At 43.0% G+C, this 21,262-nt stretch overlaps 1 long non-coding RNA gene across 1 annotated transcript in view; it reads left to right on the forward strand.

The window, feature by feature from the left end:
- Positions 1 to 1,872: 1,872 nt before the first annotated feature.
- The window catches only part of LOC135513816 (uncharacterized), a 74,140-nt gene continuing 54,750 nt past the window's right edge, over positions 1,873 to 21,262 (forward strand). The window contains exon 1 of the long non-coding RNA XR_010451581.1: positions 1,873 to 1,994. This is a non-coding gene — a long non-coding RNA (uncharacterized LOC135513816). The remainder of the gene's footprint in view (positions 1,995 to 21,262) is intronic.

The following is a 21,262-nucleotide window of genomic DNA, read 5'->3' on the forward strand; positions in this document are numbered from 1 at the left end:
TGGCTACTTTGAAAAATCTTAAATATAAAATATATATTTGATGATCTGGAAAGATTCTGAATGGAGGAATGGTCAAGATCCCTCCCAATGTGTTCTCCAACTCATAAAACATTTTAGAAAAGGCTGTGCCGTTATCCTGACAAGGTGAGGTATTGAAAGCAGGGGTGTCAATCATTTTGACACTAACATTTTGGAGAAGGTCTTACTTTTTAAATAGCATCTCTTTCTCTGAACAAGTGTATCAGTATAAAATGATAGAATTTCCCTTTATTTTTAGCATACGAAATAGCACAGTATTTTTCTCATTTAATTTACAGTCATTTCTGCTCATCTTTGTCATGGGTGTCAATAATTTTGGACCCCACTGTGCATACTCTGAATCTGAAACAGAGTTTGTGTAGTATTATCAAAGGCTCTGTTACTGTATACTGTTGTCCTGTATGGCTCAGTTAGTAGGGCATGGCACTTGCAATGTCAGGATTGTGAGTTTGATTCCTGGAGCCACTCATATGTCAAATGTATGCAAGTCGCTTTGGTTAAAAGTGTCTAATAAATGGCATATGTTGTTATATTACTCAGCTATATGTGCTTCTGTGATGCTCCTCTGTCTCACACCCCTCTCACTCTCTCTATCCATCTACCCTCCTTTATCTCCTCTCCATCCCCCCATCTCCCTCTAGGTTGGTGACGTTGGAGTCCAGTCATCACCCCAAAGCATCTCAGAATCTTCCAGAACATATGATCTCCCCTGGGTTAAGATGTACATGAAAAGAATAGAAAGGCTGGCACAATCCAGACGATCTTCATCAGGTCAAGCAGACAGGAAGTGCAAACATTCCCTTAGCTAACATCTCCCATCTAGTTAGCCTTCAAAGGGAATGAGTAGTATAAACAGCACTCTGGTTGCTCTCTGTGACGTCAATGCCTTCTTATCCCTCTGCGCCCTACAGGGAATTGAATGACGTGAATTGGGTGATGTGAAGGAGCTGTGCTCTGAAGTAAAAATAGAGTAGTCCTACCTTGACTATACAGACACTAACAGCAATAACTACAAATACACATTGGCAGCCCTTAAAAAGTTATTAAGTAGGCAGATGGGGTAAAAACTGATTGTTTTAATAGTTACACACCGTTCATAGTTACACACACATTTGCAAGTCATTCTAAGAAAGAGCATATATAAATAGCTAAAAGGTCAAATGTCTTCCTCATGTTTTGATCTCATAAAATTACAATGGTATTCTGATGTTTTCCTTTGTCTTAAAAAAATATTCCCATAGTTTTCTCTTTCTCTATTGTGTAACTTGTTGCTGTAATAGTATTGAGCCAGGGAGGGAAGACAGAGTAGGCTACTACTCAGCTCTGTGATATAGGGTCATAGTCCGTCATGTTCCAGGAATTTCTTGAAGGCCAGAGGAATCATGAATCATCCACTGTTGTATCACTGAGTGGATCTAGTAACTGGGTGACTTGCGGTCAGTAGTAAATCATTGTCATTGTCAGTACAGAGCGGTACAGATCGTACTGAGTAGGTATTGATTCAGTGCTGTGGGGAGTCAGGTGGGGTTAAATATTAGTTAAGTTTGGGTAAGATTGGTACAGGCTCAGTGATGCACTATAACTCCAGGGATGATTGGTACAGGCATGAGCGCTGGACAAGCTGGCTGAGGCATAGAAACCCGACGAGCCAGCTGAGGCGTGGCAGCCTGGCGAGCTGGCTGAGTCATGCGAGCCTGACAATCTGGCTGAGGCTTGAAAGCCTGACGATCTCGCTGAGGTGTGGGAGCCTGATGGGTCAGCTGAAGCATGACATGGCGCCTTCTGTGGCAAGAAGACCTCTCGAGCCAGCTAAGGTGTGGCAGCCCGACGGACATGAAACAGAACAGGACCCGTGTCTGCACAGGGGTAATGTAAAGACGTCAATGATGACACAGGGAACAAACTGAGGAGCAGCCAGATATAGAGGGAGTAATCAGCAAAGTAATGGAATCCAGGTGAGTCAAATTGCAGATCCCCCCCCCTCCCATAATCTATCTGTTATTGTCTCGCGTATAGGCAAGCCAGCGGGGGTTATGAAATATAAACACGAGACTCACAGCTTTTTGAAAATATAGATTGCTATTATTTTCTGTGCATATCATAAAAGACGATTGTTGCAATTTAACACCCTACGCCTGCTCCATAATAAGAGTAGAATCTACAGCCAGGCATAGCTCATAAAATGGCTACACACAGTTGGTGTCACAGATAAAAGATGTTTGTCCGGCGTGGAGTTTGTTTTTACGTAGGATGTAGAGTTATGACCCACTTACAACCAACTGGTGCTGTTGCCACTGCTCAGGTTTGTGTGTAAATAAGCAGATGTAGCCTTTCAGTTCCAATTAGGGATAGCTGCCTAATTGGGATTTTCGGTTAGCTGCCGAAAATACATTTGAACAGTGATGCTTTTCCGGTCCATAGGTTAATTTTAATTATTTAATGGAATTAAATTGCCGCTTTTGAATATGTTAGTTTGTCATGTATCTTTTTTTTATCAAACGCGAACAGCATACAGAGCCTAGTTTTAGTAGAATATCACATATCAGACAACGAGAGCTGCAGCTCATCAAACTCCTCCTCAAACAAGCTGGTTGCTGATGGAGTAAATTGTGTTCTCATAAGCCCAGTCATTGTGCAAGTCCAATCGCATGTTAAAAACTGAGTTTTGAGGGCCACGATTAAAAAAGAGGAGGATCCCAGCTTTCTGTTGCTACAAAAAAAGCTTGTCCTCCTTTAGGCTTGGGTGATATTATGATAGTATCGGATATCTAAAATTATTGACAGCCATTGTTGATGGTGACAACACTGGGATGTGACAGACAAGACAATGTAGCTTATTTCAACTTGACTGGCACCACACAGCAAAGAGCTGCCATGCCAAGTGGATGATTCCTTTGCTATAGCCTGCAATAAAAACACTAGATGACCAAAAGTTTTGTGGACACCTGCTCGTCGAACATCTCAGTTCGAGTTGGTCCCCCCTTTGCTGCTATAACAGCCTCCTCTCTTCTGGGAGGCTTTCCACTAGATGTTGGAACATTGCTGTGGGGACTTGCTTCCATTCAGCCCCGAGAGCATTAGTGAGGTCAGGCACTGATGTTGGTGGCTCGCAGTCCGTGTTCCAATTCATCCCTAAGGTGATCGATGAGGGGGAAGTCAGGGCTCTGTGCAGGCCAGAAAAGTTATTCCACACCGATCTCGACAAACCCTTTCTGTATGGACCTCTATATCTTTGTGCAAGGGTGCATTGTCATGCTGAAACAGGAAAGGACCTTCCCCAAACTGTTTCCACAAAGTTTCAGAGGAAGGCCCAAAAAATTGTCAAAGAGTCCAGTCACCCAAGTCATAGACTGTTCTCTCTGCTACCGCACAACAAGCGGTACTGGAGCATCAAGTCTCGGTCCAAAAGGCTCCTTAATTAACAGCGTCTATCCCCAAGCCATTAGACTGCTGAATAATTAATTGAATGGCCACCCGGACTATTTACATTATCATCCCCACCCTTTGTTTTTGCACTGCTGCTACTCAATGTTTATTATCTATGCATAGTCACTTTACCCCTACCTACATGTACAAATGACCTCGACGAACCTGTAACCCTGCACATTGACTAGCTACCGGTACCCACGTATATAGCCTCACAATTGTTATTTTATTGTGTTACTTTTAAATGTATTTTTGACTTTAGTTTATTTGGTAAATATTTTCTTAACTCTATTTCTTGAACTGCATTGGTGGTTAAGGGCTTGTAAGCAAGCATTTCATGGTAAGGTCTTGTTTTCACCGCATGTGACAAATAAAATTAGATTTGAAGTTGGAAAAACATGATCATATAGAATGTTATTGTATGCTGCAGCCTTAAGATTTCACTTCACTGGAACTAAGGTGCCTAGCCAGAATCCTGAAAAACAGCCCCAGACCATTATCTCAGCCCCAGGCGGCCCCAGACCCCCCCCCCCATCTTTTGCAGAAATTACAGCTCTAAGTCTCTTGGGGTATGTCTCTATAGTCTTGGCATATCTAGCCACTGGGATGTTTGCCCATTCTTCAAGGCAAAACTGCTCCAGGTCCTTCAAGTTGGATGGGTTCCGCTAGTGTACAGCAATCTTTAAGTCATACCACAGATTCTCAATTGGATTGAGTATAAGACAAGGACATTCCAAGACATTTAAATGTTTCCCCTTAAACCACTTGAGTGTTGCTTTAGCAGTATGCTTACGGTCATTGTCCTGCTGGAAGGTGAACCTCCATCCCAGTCTCAAATTGTCACGCCCTGATCATAGAGAGCCCTTGGTTCTCTATGGTGTAGTAGGTCAGGGCGTGACTAGGGGGTGTTCTAGTTCAATACTTCTAGAGCAGCTGGTAATCGTTGCCTCTAATAGGGGATCATATTTAGGTCATATTTAAAGTTTCATCGAAATAAAGATGTGGAACTTCAATCACGCTGCGCCTAGGGCTGCTCATTACGACGATCGTGACACAAATTTCTGGAAGACTGAAACAGGTTTCCTTCAAGAATTTCTCTGTATTTAGCACCATCCATCATTCCTTCAATTCTGACCAGTTTCCCAGTCCCTGCCGATGAAAAACATCCCCACAGCATGATGCTATCACCACCATGCTTTACTGTGGGGATGGTCGCTCTGGGTGATGAGAGGTATTGGGTTTGCGCCAGACATAGTGCTTTCCTTGATGACCATAAAGCTCAATTTTAGTCTCATCTGACCAGAGTACCTTCTTCCATATGTTTGCGGAGTCTCCCATATGCCCTTTTGGTTGAACACCAAACGTGTTTGCTTATTTTTTTCTTTAAAGCAATGTTCTTTTCTGGCCTCTATTCCACAAAGCCCAGCCTTGTGGAGTGTTCGGCTTAAAGTGGTTCTGTGGACGGATACTCCAATCTCTGCTGTGGAGCTTTGCAGCTCCTTCAGGGTTATCTTTGGTCTCTTTCTTGCCTCTCTGATTAATGCCCTCCTTGCCTGGTCTGTGACTTTTTATGGGTGGCCCTCTCTTGGCAGGTTTGTTGTGGTGCCATTTTCTTTCCATTTTTTAATAATGGATTTGATGGTGCTCCATGGGATGTTCAAAGATTCTGATAGTTTTTTATAACTCAACCCTGATCTGTACTTCTCCACAACGTTGTCCCTGACCTGTTTGGAGAGCAGCTTGGTCTTCATGGTGCTACTTGCTTGGTGGCGCCCCTTGCTTAGTGGTGTTGCAAACTCTGGGTCCTTTCAGAACTGGTGTATATATACTAAGATCATGTGACACTTAGATTGCTCACAGGTGGACTTATTGAACTAATTATGTGACTTCTGAAGGTAATTGGTTGCACCATATCTTATTTATGGGCTTCATAGCAAAGGGGGTGAATACATATGTACAAGCCACATTTTTAATGTTTACATTTTTTGAAACAAGTATTTTTTTTCATTTCACTTCACCAATTTGGAATATTTTGTGTATGTCCATTACATGAAATCCAAATAAAAAGAATTTTAAATTACAGGTTGTAGTGCAACAAAATAGGAAAAACACCAAGGTGGATGAATACTTTTGCAAGGCACTGTAATGTGCTTCCAGAGACAGTTTGGAACTCGGTAGTGAGTGTTGCAATCGAGGACAGACCATTTTTACATGCTTCAACACAGGGGACCCGTTCTGTGAGCTTGTGTGGCCTACCACTTCTCGGCTGAGCCGTTATTGCTCCTAGATGTTTACAAAATAATAGCACTTAATGTTGACGAGGGCAGCTCTAGCAGGTCAGAAATTTGATGAACTGACTTGGTCCCACGTTGAAAGTCACTGAGCTCTTCATTAAAGCCATTCTACTGCCAATGTTTGTCTATGGAGATTGCATGACTGTCTGCAAAACATTTTTTTACACCTGTCAGCAACAGGCGTGGCTGAAATAGCCAAATCCTCTAATTTGAAGTGGTGTCCACATACTTTTGTGATTCTGATATAGCGTATGTTATAAACTATTTACAGAATGCATGAAAACAATGTAGACTAAGCTAAGATTTTCATCAAAGCAACCTAAAAATTCCAAAGAAAGTTTAGTTTTTTTCTCTGTCCACTGGGCCATATAGCCAAAGCCTATTTACATTTTATAGACGACACTGGTGTCTAATTATTTTAAAAGCCATATGTCTGTGGCTCTGCCTCCAGATCCTGCTAATACAACGTGTTGGGATGACACTCCCAGTCAGTCATCACCTATTCACAGCCTCCTCATATCCCCACGGACTCATTTAGATCTGAAGCTTATTTTATCTCCTAAACACCCGTCAAACTGTCTCTTAGGCAGATGGTTTTAATATCTCTATTAACATCAGCTGATTAGCCTCTAACCCCCTCTATAGCTCTATAGACGCCCCATAAAGGCTGTCTCCATGATCATGTTGTCCTCACGTTGACGTCACCATAATATCTGCCCTTGTTAAAATGGTTTCTAACATGCTAACCAGAACGGACACGTCGCGTGCGCGGGGGCGTCGCTAAATAAATGTAGAAATCCATGTTATTCAATTATTGCACCCACACAGCTCGTGCAACGAGCGTCTGCGACACCAAGGGCTAAAATAGAAGTCCTTCCTATTTCTGACGCAGATCGCGCTGAAAGTCCTGCCTCTCCCATCTCCTCATTGGTTTAGAGAAGCAGGTACCCACGTGCCATCTCCTCATTGGTTATACCCATGTGGGTGATTGAAAGACGAACTTTGTTACCGGCTGTCGTGGTAATACAATGAATGTTTAGATGCGATCACCATATAAGTTCAAAGATGAAAAAGCCTGAAAGGAGGAGAGATGACTAGAAACGATTCGGATGGCCGTTTTATGTGTGGATAAATTGTCCGAGTAGAGGTCTTTGTGCATTTCAGGTAAAATAACAACTCAATGTTTATATCCCAGGACAAATTAGCTAGCAACAGCAAGCTAGCTAAATAGGACAAATTAACGTTAGCTAGCAAGCTAACTAGATAAATTGCCATACATGTTTAATGCTTTTCGACCTGTCCCCAAATTAATGTCATTGGTTCAGAGTTTGTTTTGATATTTTAACCTGCGTGTCGTGATCGCGTTTGGTGTGTGGGGGGGCAAAATACATTTATGCACGATAGCGCACAATGCTGCACTCGCACAGCCGGTCTGGGTTCCGTGTAATTGAAATGGCTTTCTTGTGGGACCTAGACTACCCAGTACAGAAAGATGAGTGATGTTGCTGCTGCTCTAAAGAACACCCTATAGATTGGTCAAATGATCCACTCACTTACCTATCTATCAACTATATATGCAGAATGACCTTTAATGACCTCAGGAAACGGCCACATCTGTTACTCTCTCCTTTCATCTATTACCCTCTCTCCCCCATCCTTCTCCCATTGGCCTATTCTGGCCTAATGGAAAGTGTGACATTTCTCTTAACAAGGTTTTCCACAGATGTAATGAATTTCATAACCAGTGACAGCTCCTTCTCAATATATTAATAGAAATAAATAGGCTTTAGGATTTTAATTATGTTTTTAAAATGTTTGGTGTATTCAGTTGGGCGGTAGCAATAACTGGTATGAATAAATGGGATTCCCCATAGTCGTCTCTCCTGTTCGCATATTAAGAATAGCACTGGTGTTTTGGTGGATATTTCACCCCCCTCCCTTTCCGCCTCACATTTACAGCAGATATTTGTTAGTGTTAATTGCATATTTCATTAGGGCTGGGAATTGCCAGGAACCTCACGATATGATATTATCATGGTACTTGGTGCCGGTACAATATATATTGCAATTTTGTGATTTGGCGTTCCAAACATATTGCTCACTATATATGCCTACTGCAGAGACAAAGCATAAGAAAACAAGTTTTGAAAATAAGTAATTCCATTTTCTGTGCCATATTTCTGGCAGATCTGAATTTTATAGAAAATCTTGGCATACGTTATATATAAAGTATATACTGTTTGTGGCTTGGCCTGAATGTAATGCATGATTCTTCCCAATTGATTCCTGTGAGGTGAAATATAAAGCTGTTTTGATGAAAGAGGATTAGGGGTCTCAGAAGTGGAATCGATCGTCAAAACAAAAGATTTGCACTCAATATCAAAGCCTACACTCCAACCCTTTCATACCAACATGAATACAGGCGGAGCACTACTTACAAGCCTGTCCTCATGCATTTATGTACATGCATTTATAATTTAACACAGAGACAAATGCGCTTTCTTTCAGGCTCAGGTCAATCTCTACACCCCACTCTGCTTTCAACTGGGTTTGACTTCGTATATTTTTGATCAGTGGAAAAAGTGTGTGAAATGTGTGCCTCTGGAACATGTTGGCCTAGTTTTTGTCAGCTATGTGTGTGGTCTAGTCTGGTCTGGTCTGGCCTGGTCTTGTCTGATCTGGTCTATTCTGGTCCTGGCTGGTCTGATCTGGCTAATGAAGATAACTGCTTTATCTTCACTAAGTTGAGCAGGAGAATGTTACTAGTTAAGTGGTTGTTGAATCTAAGCTAACCAGACCAAGCTAACATAAGCTACTGCACTCTAACACCAGGCTGAAAGACACGGTAAGTCAGGTTTGAAACAATGTGATGATGTGTTTGAATTAATTGTATTCAATTGTAATTGGAACCATTACAAGAGCAGTGAGAGATGTGAGGGAGCATTTCTGATATTAATGCACCTTCACGCTAGGGCAGGGCAGTAAACCCCCCAAAATTACGAGTTTTTATCACCAGTATTAAAAATGCTAACAGCTGAGAACCGCTAGCTAGCTAGCACAACATGTCAACAATGTCGGGAAGACAAGCTTGCCAAGTAGACCCCTGGAAATCTACTGACTACCCTTAGTGGTGAAAGTAAGAAATGCAATTGAAGCCAAAAATACAGGAGAATAATAATCTATTTTTATTTATTAAAAAGATTATACTTATTAAATAGAGGCATACTAAGACCAAATAAACTTAACAAAGTGTGTAAAAGATAACAAATTAGTGCAGGAAATGAAGACATTTATTAAATGTATTTTAAATGTTTTATTTAACCTTTATTTAACAAGGCAAGCCAGTCAAGAATAAATTCTTATTTACCATGACAACCTACCAGAAGACAAAAGGCCTCCTGCGGGGATGGGGGCTGGGATTAAAAATATAGGACAAAACACACATCACGCCAAGAGAGACACCGCAACCCTCATAAAGAGAGACCTAAGACGACAACATGACATTTTAGCAACACTTGAAAACACAGCATGGCAGCAACATGGTAGCAACACAAAATAGCAGCAGCTCAACATGGTAGCAGGGCAACATGTTAGCAGCACAAAACATGTTACAAACATTATTGGACACAGACAACAGCACGAAGGACAATAAATTTGCGACAACAATACATCACGCGAAACAGCCACAACTGTCAGTAAGAGTGTCATGATTGAGTCTTTGAATGAAGAGATTGAGATAAAACTGTCCAGTTTGAGTGTCTTTTGCAGCTCGTTCCATTCACCAGCTGCAGCGAGCTGAAAAGAAGAGTGACCCAGGGATATATGTGCTTTGGGGGCCTTTTTGGATATATGTGACTGGCGGAATGGGTGTTGTATGTGGAGGATGCGGGCTACAGTAGATATCTCAGATATGGGGGAGTGAGGCCTAAGAGGGTTTTATAAATAAACATCAACCAGTGGGTCAGAGGATGACCAGTTTACAAAGGAGTATAAAGTGCAGTGATGTGTCCTAAAAGGAGCATTGGTGGCAAATCTGATGGCAGAATGGTAAAGAACATCTTGCCGCTGGAAGTGAATTCTTGAATAGAACAAATAACTATGCCAAGTGGAAACCATTAGTCGAGTACCAGAGTTTGGGGCTACAAAATAGGACTTTGATTCCTTTGCAATGTTTTACAAATAGGACTACTTCATTGTCAGTTTTGTCCTCCTAATATTTTTGGTTGAAGTTGTCTTGAACAGTAGCCTATTAATCAATCAGATTGGAGAAAGCCCATTAAAACCACTTAGAATGAATTTGTTGCTATGCACTACCCATAAATCATATTTGTAACTTTTATTATTCAGAAACAACAAATACCGACAAAAATTAGAAAAATACTGTGATATGATATTTTGTCCATATCACCCAGGCTCTCTGCCTGGCGTCGTTCTGTGAAGACTCCTACTTCCTACTCTAATTCTCTTGCTAAGCTAATGACTTCTGACAGCTGACCTTCACATCAACACGCCCAGAAGAGGGATCTTTATGGCAGGAGCTTGACTCCATTTTGTATTCTCCATTTCTTTTGACACATGAATCTCTTCGGACGCCTTTTATGTTGGTCCACAGGAGAGTGAGACGTCTTGCTCTAACTTTATCTGCCTGGGTTGTCACTTTCAGAGAAGAGATTAATCTTTTCAGAATAGGCTACATTCCAAATGGCATCGATTACAGAGGGCAATTCTGAACACATTACGAAACAACAAAGGGTACCAGACAATAGGACAATGCCTCAAATAAATTTTACTCCAATTAGTTGAATCTCTGTATTTAACACCGAATCACTTGACTTTGGATGGGATCTGCAGTCGCTTCTAAGATCTTTGCTTTCTAAAGGATCCACATTAACTGTTCTGCATCTACTGTATCACAGTTGTTCTGATTTCATGACAATCTTTTTTCATTGGGGTGTAGACTCTGTTCACCACTGTATAACATAAACTCAGCAAAAAAAGAAGCATCCTCTCACTGTCAACTGCGTTTATTTTCAGCAAACTTAACATGTGTAAATATTTGTATGAACATAACAATATTCAACAACTGAGACATAAACTGAACAAGTTCAACAGACTTTTGACGAACAGAAATGGAATAATGTGTCCATGGACAAAGGGGGATTCAAAATCAAAAGTAACAGTCAGTATCTGGTGTGGCCACCAGCTGCATTAAGTACTGCAGTGCATTGCCTCCTCATGGATTGCAGCAGATTTGCCCATTATTGCTGTGAGATGTTATCCGACTCTTCCACCAAGGCACTTGCAAGTTCCCTTGACATTTCTGTGGGAATGGCCCTGGCCCTCACCCTACCGATCCAACAGTTCCCAGACGTGCTCAATCCGATTGAGAACCGTGCTCAGAACACTGACATTCCTGTCTTGCAGGATTCACGCACAGAACGACCAGTATGGCTGGTGGCATTGTAATGCTGGAGGGTCATGTCAGGATGATCCTGCAGGAAGGGTACCAAATGAGGGAGGAAGATGTCATCCCTGTTACGCACAGCGTTGAGTTTGCCTGCAATGACAACAGAGTACAGAGTACAGACCTCGGTGTAATGCTCATTCCTTCAAAGATAAATGCAAATCTGACCATCACCCCTGGTGAGACAAAACCGCAACACGTCAGTGAAGAGCACTTCTTGCCAGTCCTGTCTGGTCCAGCGACGGAGGGTTTGTGCCTATAGGCGACGTTGTTTCCGGTAATGTCTGGTGAGGACCTGCCTTACAACACGCCTACAAGCCCTCAGTCCAGCCTCTCTCAGCCTATTGCGGGCAGTCTGAGCACTGATGGAGGGATTGTGCATTCCTGGTGTAACTTGGGCAGTTGTTGTTCCCGCCCTGTTTCTGTCCCGCAGGTATGATGTTCGGATGTACCGATCCTGTGCAGGTGTTGTTATACTTTGTCTACCACTGCGAGGACGATCAGCTGTCCGTCATGTCTCCCTGTAGCTCTGTCTTAGGCGTCTCACAGTACGGACATTGCAATTTATTGCCCTGGACAGATCTGCAGTCCTCATGCCTCCTTGCAGCATGCCTAAGGCACATTCCCGCAGATGAGCAGGGACCCTGGGCATCTTTCTTTTGGTGTTTTTCAGCGTCAGTAGAAAGGCCTCTTTAGTGTCCTAAGTTTTCATAACTGTGACCTCAATTGCCCAGAACGACAGTTCCACAGGTGCATGTTCATTAATTGTTTATAGTTCATTGAACAAGCATGGGAAACAGTGTTTAAACCCTATACAATGAAGATCTGTGAAGTTATTTGGATTTTATGAATGATCTCTGAAAGACAGGGTCCTGAAAGAGCGCCATTTACTCTTTTGCTGAGTTTATTTCTATCAACTCTAGGCATTTTCCAGAGTCCTAACTCTGCAATAGGTTAGTTTTTTTTGCCTTCTCATCATTGGTGTTCATAGACTTGTCTTGTGCATCTCTGTCCATATGCTGAGCCATGCCTATCTCTTTATTTTCTCTCCCTCTCTTTCTAACTCTCCAACTCTCTCTCCCACTTTCCCTCCGAGATTTCTGCTCAGCCATGACTTTTCAAAGCCTGTCTCCCCTAACTTTTCTTCATCTTTTCATCTCTTCATCTCCTTCAGTCATATCGTTATTGATGCTGTGTAATGGGGACTTGATAATGAACATCAACGCTACTTGGTTCTTTCGGTCTCCATATCTCTCTGTCTATCTCCCAGGAGAAAGTGTGGGGCCTCTAGCTAGCATACTCTAACAACCATAGCTAGAGTTGGAGTGTTAATGGTCTTACTAGACAGCACTGTATTAGCATGTTCATGCTTCAACATCTCATCTTTGTGCCCACTATGATATTAGTGTCACATCTGCTCCTGTCATGCCCTCTAGTGCTAATCTGGTGTCTCCTTGACCTTCCCCCACTTCCCCAGTTCACTCTCCCTCTCTCTGTGTCTGTGTGATTGTGTGGATGGAGACAGGTGTGCTGGAGTCAGAGCAGATCCCCTCCAGCTGCAACCTGTTCCATAATCAAGACCTCTACTAATACTCAGTCCTGCCACCTCCACACTGCCAGATCGTAATCTCTGCTCAGTCAGTCTATGTTTCTAGCCGTTTGTTACTATTCAGATCCTGTTTTCCTGTTGTGCCTGTTTTCCTCTCCGCTACAGTTCTGCCCGCTCTGACTCAGGTCCTTGTATTCAGTCCCACGTCTCCTCATCCAGCTACTCTGTCCTGGATTTCCCACTCCACTACTCCCTTTGATTCCCCTCCGGACCAGCTCACCCTGTCTCAACCCTTCTCGCTCCAGCCTGGGCCTCCGCACCTAGTTTCCAGCAACCCGTCCGACTTTCCCCTGAATTGCATTCCATCTCCCCCTGTGTTTCAATAAATACATTGGTTACTTCATCCCAGTCTGCTCGTTTGTCTGCTCTTGGGTTCCCCTGTTCCACTCTTCGTAACAATTAGCCCAAGGCTCTTCAGTTAGTGCTGTCTGTTGCACAATGGCAGGCATGGATTGCTCTCTTATAATGCTCCGTGAATCATAGGGAACCAAATAATCTCTTTATACAACGTGTTTAGAAAAAGTACATTGCTGAAGTTTTAAAAGTTAACGCTTGCTTTGTTAATAATGGACACATTGTCTTAGTGATTCTGTATACACAAAATTACATGCAAATATCCATGGCTTGATATAAACTATTATTCGAATATGGCAAACCAAAGAGTTCTCTCTGGTTGTGGTACCAGGATGGGTTTTAAATTACGCTGCATATTGTTTTGCATAACCTTCTTTAATGATGTGATTGAAGTTCAGTAGAGGATGACCCATGTTCCTCTGTAGTTTTGAAATGTTTCTTTACCATGGGACCTCATCTAATGCTGCTTGAATTGTTTTCTCCTTGGTTTATGTGCAATTGCTGCGAAAACATCCCTCTGCCCTGGACCCTTTGAATTAGTCTTATGGTTTATACAGACAGTGTTTCCGCTCTGTCATCTAATGCTACAGTCTCACCACATGTAATGTCTCAAACTCACAATCTGTCTGCTAGTGCTAACTACCCTTTTTGATGCACTTACCCAATTTTGAACCCTTTCGCGGAGAGCCTAAAGCCTGCTGGCAACATTTGGGAAGGGACCAACGCCCTCTCCGTGTCCCCAACAGACATTAAAGTTGTTTCAGGGACAGGCATTACAGGGAGATGCAAGCCCAGCATTGAACACACTTTCTGTTCCCCGCTAATTCACAGTCCTCCAGCTGCTCTCCACCATATGCCCGGGGCCAGACTGGTATCTTCTGTGAATGTTTTTATAAATCCCTTTGCATCTTCATACATGCGTAAACAGACAGTCCTCACAAAATCTAAAGTAAATTTGTTTTGAAATGTCTGTGCTATATCTGAGAGATAAAAGAAAGATCTGGAAACTGATATCCAATTGGTAGTTAGTCTTTTCCCATCTACCGTATGGACACGGTAGAGGCGAAGGTTGAGAGCCATTCGTCCTTCAAAACACGACCCAGCCAAGCCGCTCTGCTTCTTGACACACTGCTCGCTTAACCCGGAAGCCAGCCGCACCAATGTGTCGTAGGAAACACCATAAAAATGACGAGCGAAATCAGCGTGAATGCGCCCGGCCCACACTAAACTATCTCCACATACAGAGCATTTGGAAAGTATTCAGACCCCTTGACTTTTCCACATTTTGTTACGTTACAGCCTGTGAGGAAAAAAATCCTGTATCACCTCTAAGCTTGTATAGCAGAGACAATGTAAAGAATAATTACTTTAATAGTTATTAATGCTAAACTTTGTTATGCCTTAATAACTCTTAAGGCTAGGGGGCACTATTTTCATTTTTGGAAAAATAACGTTCCCAAAGTAAACGGGCTATTCCTCAGGACCAGATGCTAGAATATGCATATACTTGACAGTTTAGGATAGAAAACACTCCAAATTTTCCAAAACTGCAAAAATATTTTCTGTGAGTATAACAGAACTGATATTGCAGGCGAAAGCCTTAGAAAAATCCAATCAGGAAGTGACTCTTATTTTGAAACCTCTGCGTTCCTATGCATCCCTATTGACCATTGAAGGGGTTATCAACCAGATCCCTTTTTCTATGGCTTCCCTAATGTGTCTACAGTCACTAGACATAGTTTCAGGCTTTTATTTAAAAAAATGAGCGTGAACGACAACATTGCATCAGTGGTCAGGTGGTGGCTCTCAGCGTGATTTGTGCGTAATAGACAAAGGCGGCCATTGTTCCTCTCGCTCCTAGTATAAAGCCAATTGTCCCAGTTGATATATTAACGAATAGATATTTGAAAAACGCCTTGAGGATTGATCATTGTAACGGGTTTCTTCCGCTGACGGAGAGGAGGACCAAAATGCAGCGTGGTTAGAGTTCAACATGTTTAATCAAGACCATACATGTGAACACTACAAAATACAAAACAACAAAAGCGAAAACCGAAACAGTCCTATCTGGTCCAATGACACAAAGACAGAAGACAACCACACACAAATTACCCAAAGAACATGGCTGCCTAAATATGGTCCCCAATCAGAGACAACGATAAACACCTGCCTCTAATTGAGAACCAATTTAGGCAACCATCAACTTATATAATCACCTAGGTTAGATAACACACCATAAACATACAAAACCCCTTGACCAGGTAGAAAAAACACATAAATCCCCCATGTCACACCCTGACCTAACCAAAATAATATAAAAAACAAAGATAACTAAGGCCAGGGCGTGACAGTATCCCCCCCCCCCCCAAGGTGCGGACTCCCGGCCGCACACCTAAATCCATAGGGGAGGGTCTGGGTGGGCGTCTGTCCATGGTGTCGGCTCTGGCGCGGGACGTGGACCCCACTCCACCATAGTCTTTGTCCGCTTTAGTCTCCTCCTAGGAACGGCGACCCTCGCCGCCGACCTCGGATTGGCAACACAACTAAAGGGCCCTGCTGGACTAAACAAACTCCTCCGGACTGAGGGGCAGCTCCGGACTGAGGGGCAGCTCTGGACAGATGGAAGACTCTAGCAGCTCCGGACAGACGGGAGACTCTAGCAGCTCCGGACAGACGGGAGACTCTAGCAGCTCCGGACGGGTGAGGCGCACTGTAGGCCTGGTGCGTGGTGCCGGCACTGGTTGTACTGGGCCGAGGACACGCACCTCAGGGCGAGTGCGGGGAGGAGGAACAGGGAGTACTGGGCTCTGGACACGCACAGGAAGCCTGGTGCGGGGGGCTGCCACCGGAGGGCTGGTGCGTGTAGGTGGCACTGGACGTGCAGGGCTAGGGAGGTGTACAGGAGGCCTGGTGCGTGAGGCTGGCACAGTCTTCACCATACGACTAGCACACACCTCAGGACGAGTATGGAGAGCTGACCCAGGTGCCATCAAATCCCGACACGTTCCGTCCGGCGAAATCCGTGCCTCATGCACCAACACAGCACCTCCCTCATAACTCTCTCCTCCAATTTCCCCATTAACTCCTTCACTGTCTCTGCTTCGCTCACCTCCAACACCGGCTCTGGTTCCATCCTTGGCTCCTCACGGTAAACAGGGGGAGTTGGCTCAGGTCTGACTCCTGACTCTGCCACACTCTCCCTGTTCTCCCCCTCAAGAAATTGTTGGGGTTGTCTCTCGGGCTTCCAGCCGCTCTGCCGTGCTAGCTCCTGTGCATTTGGTATTTGGTCAATAACAAAAGTTTATCTCAATACTGTTATATACCCTTTGTACCCTTTGTTGGCAATGCCAGTGGTCAAACTTTTTCTGTAAGCCTTCACAAGGTTTTCACACACTGTTGCTGGTATTTTGGCCCATTCCTCCATGCAGATCTCCTCCAGAGTAGTGGTGTTTTGGGGCTGTTGCTGGGCAACACAGACTTTCAACTCCCTCCAAAGATTTTCTATGGGTGTTGAGATCTGGAGACTGGCTAGGACACTCCAAGACCTTGAAATGCTTAGGCTTCTTACGAAGCCACTCCTCCATTGCCTGGGCGGTGGGTTTGGGATCATTGTCATGCTGAAAGACCTAGCCACGTTTCATCTTCAATGCCCTTGCTGATGGAAGGAGGTTTGCACTCAAAATCTCACGATACATGGCCCCATTCATTCTTTCCTTTACACGGATCAGTCGTCCTAGTCCCTTTGCAGAAAATACAGCCCCAAAACATGATGTTTCCACCCACATGCTTCACAGTAGGTATGGTGTTCTTTGGGTGCAACTCAGCATTCGTTGTCCTCCAAACACGACCAGTTGAGTTTTTACCAAAAAGTTATATTTTCGGTTTCATCTGACCATATGACATTCTCCCAATCTTCTTCTGGATCATCCAAATGCTTTCTAGCAAACTTCAGACGGGCCTGGACATGTATTGGCTTAAGCAGGGGGACACGTCTGGCACTGCAGGAATTGAGTCCCTAGCGGCGTAGTGTGTTACTGAAGTTAGGCTTTGTTACTTTGGTCCCAGCTCTCTGCAGGTCATTCACTAGGTCCCCCCGTGTGGCTGTGGGATTTTTGCTCACCGTTCTTGTGATCATTTTGACCCCACGGGATGAGATCTTGCGTGGAGCCCCAGATCGAGGGAGATTATCAGTGGTCTTGTATGTCTTCCATTTCCTAATAATTGCTCCCACAGTTGATTTCTTCAAACCAAGCTGCTTACCTATTGCTGATTCAGTCTTCCCAGCCTGGTGCAGGTCTACAATTTTGTTTCTGGTGTCCTTTGACAGCTCTTTGGTCTTGGCCATAGTGGAGTTTGGAGTGTGACTGTTTGAGGTTGTGGGCAGGTGACTTTTATACTGATAACAAGTTCAAACAGGTGCCATTAATACAGGTAACGAGTGGAGGACAGAGGAGCCTCTTAAAGATGGTCTGTGAGTGTGTAACGACGTTCTTCGTTTGTCGAAAGAGAGTCGGACCGAAATGCAGCGTGTTGATTAATCATGTTCTTTAATGAAACAAATAACGGCACTATACATGAAATAACGAATAAATACAAAAACAACAAACGGAACGTGAAACTTATTACAGCCTGACTGGTGAACACTAACACAGAGACAGGAACAATCACCCACGAAATACAAAGCGAAACCCAGGCTACCTAAATAAAAATAAATATGGTTCCCAATCAGAGACAACGAGAATCACCTGACTCTGATTGAGAACCGCCTCAGGCAGCCAAACCTATGTAACACACACCCCTAATCAGCTACAATCCCAATAACTAAAAAACCCCACTAAGAATACAACAAACAATAAACCCATGTCACACCCTGGCCTGACTAACTAATTAACTAAAACACAAAATACTAAGACCAAGGCGTGACAGAGTACCAGAAATCTTGCTTGTTTGTAGCTGACCAAATACTTATTTTCCACCGTAATTTGCAAATAAATTCATTAAAAATCCTACAATGTGATTTTCTGGATTTCTTTCCTCATTTTGTCTGTCATAATTGAAGTGTACCTATGATGGAAATTACAGGCCTCTCTCATCTTTTTAAGTGGGAGAACTTGCACAATTGGTGGCTGACTAAATACTTTTTTGCCCCACTGTATGTCTATGTAGCCTGAGAGATATGAGAGGTAAAAATAGAGAAGTGAGAGTTTAAGACTGTATTTGGAAATTATGTTTCGATATATAATGTTATCTCTGGGTTCCGATATATGGATTCTGTGAAAATGAATGAGAACTTGTATGTGTGTATAATCGATTACTGGAGTAGATATGAAGTAATAATGAAAATATGAATAATATACAAACTTGCAGACTCAAACGTAGACGTATGGAAGGGGTGAAACAAGTATTCTAAGTTGGTTTCTTTATGGATCATTTGATAGTGATTGGTTATAGCATATACAGTAAATGCTGGAGTGGATTAAAACACAAATAATTATAGAGTGGTCTCCCTGTTTAACATAAGTTATCATGTTTTGTTTTGTCTATAATTTAAAACTTTTTCTTCAGCTGGTAAAGTAACATTAGAAGGAAAGACAGAGGTAGAATATAGGAGACGTTGTAGAGGGAAATAAGTATTTGAGGGAAAGAGAAATGTACTGGGTGATGATGATTGAGAGAGCGTTTGAGTTCAAGTAAACAGATATGTAGTTAGTGAACGTAACAAAGAAAGTGGGAAAGAAAGGAAATGGGAAGTTAATTGGAAAGTAAAATGGAAAGTAAGAATTCAAATGTTGAATTGTTTGGATTGATTAAAATTTTACAAAATGTTTATTTTCTCTTTTTGGAGAGAATGGTGTGTCCTTATATCTCCCTTTGAAATATTTCCGGAGGCTGTTCCCTTGGGAGAGCAGTTAGTGAAATCTCTGCAAAGAAAATCTTGGACAAACTTTAAGGCTATTGTGTCGTTATTATGTGCCTGATGTTAAGACCACAAACTGTTATAATTGGGTAATTTGCAGGATTTACCTGTCATTTCAATAGGCATAGGGCCTATATTACTGATTGAAATCTGGGTTTATGATTGTGGTTTAACTTTGCCATGCTTTGATTAGACAGCTACAGTAGTCTGGGTAAGATTTCGGCGGGATGTAGGCTGAACGATGTAGCAGCTTGCTTAGGTCACATTGAAAGACTAATTTGTTCAACGTGAATAACGAGGCGATTTCGATGTATGAAGTTTTGGCTTGCCCAATAGCCTGCTTGAAGAGGCTTCTGAGAATGGGGTCATAATTTCAATCACTAAATTAAAAATATGAATAATATGGATATGAACTGAAAGTATATGCTTGTCAACAGCCAGTGTTTGTTGTATTACCTGTAGCCTAATCTGACGGACTGTTACCTAAATGTAATGCATTCTAATCACAGCTGTGTCCATGATCACTACTGATTACTTTCAATTTAATTAACTAAACATGGCTATTAATAGTTGCATAATAAAACAAGTCTACAACAACATTAAATTGAAGTTATAAGCAGTGTTAATATGCAACAGAGGTTGGAAATAAAATATAGAATAACATTGTTAAATCAAATCAAATCAAATGTTATTAGTCACATGTGCCGAATACAACAGGTGTTTCACCTTACAGTGAAATGCTTACTTACGAGCCCCTAACCAACAGTGCAGTTAAATAAATAGGGATAATAATAACAATTAAAAGTAACAAGTAATTAAAGAGCAACGGTAAAATAACAATAGCGAGACTATACACAGGGGGCAACCGAAACAGAGTCAATGTGCTGGGGCACCAGTTAGTTGAGGTAAAAGGTACATGTAGGTAGAGTTATTAAAGTGACTATGCATAGATGGTAACAACAGAGAGTAGCAGCAGTGTAAAGGAGGGGGGACGAATGCAAATTGTCTGTGTAGCCATTTGATCAGATGTTCAGGAGTCTTATGGCTTGGGGTTAGAAGCTGTTTAGAAGCCTCTGGACCTAGACTTGGCGCTCCGGTACCGCTTGGATGGTAGGAGTCTTTGTCAATTTTTAGGGCCTTCCTCTGACAACGCCTGGTATAGAGGTCCCGGATGGCAGGAAGCTTGGCCCCAGTGATGTACTGGGCCATTCGCACTACCTTCTGTAGTGCGTTGTGTTCAGAGGCCGAGCAGTTGCCATAACAGGCAGTGATGCAACCAGTCAGGATGCTCTCGCTGGTGCAGCTGTAGAACCCTATGAGGATCTGAGGACCCATGCCAAATCTTTTCAGTCTCCTGAAAGGAAATAGGTTTTGTCGTGCCCTCTTCACGACTGTCTTGGTGTGCTTGGAGCATGTTCATTTGTTGGTGATGTGGACAACAAGGAACTTGAAGCTCTCAACCCGTCGATGAGAATGGGGGTGTGCTCGGTCCTCTTTTCGGGTGTCCACAATCATCTCCTTTGTCTTGATCACGTTGAGGGATAGGTTGTTGTCCTTGCAGCACAGGTGTCCTTGCCAGGTCTCTGACCTCCTCCCTATAGACTGTCTCGTCATTGTCAGTGATCAGGCCTACCACTGTTGTGTCATCAGCAAACTTAATGATTGTGTTGGAGTCGTGCTTGGCCATGCAGTCATGAGTGAAAAGGGAGTACAGGAGGGGACTGAGCACGCACACCTGAGGTGCCCCTGTGTTGAGGATCAGCGTTGCAGATTTGTTGTTACCTACCCTTACCACCAGCCTGTCAGGAGGTCCATGATCCGGTTGCTGAGGAAGGTGTTTGGTCCCAGGATCCTTAGCTTACTGATGAGCTTTGAGGCCACTATGGTGTTGAACGCTGAGCTGTAGTCAATGAATAGCATTCCTTTTGTCCAGGTGGAAAAGGGCAGTGTCGAGTGCAATAGGGATTGCATCATCTGCGGATCTGTTGGGGCGGTATGCAAATTTGAGTGCGTCTAGGGTTTCTGGGATAATGATGTTGATATGAGCAATGACCAGCCTTTCATGGCTACAGATGTGAGTGCTACGGGTCGGTAGTCATTTAGGCAGTTTACCTTATTGTTCTTGGGCACAGGGACTATGGTAGTCTATTTAAAACATA

The sequence above is a fragment of the Oncorhynchus masou genome, chromosome 25 (genome assembly GCF_036934945.1).
Source record: "Oncorhynchus masou masou isolate Uvic2021 chromosome 25, UVic_Omas_1.1, whole genome shotgun sequence".
Lineage (NCBI taxonomy): Eukaryota > Metazoa > Chordata > Actinopteri > Salmoniformes > Salmonidae > Oncorhynchus > Oncorhynchus masou.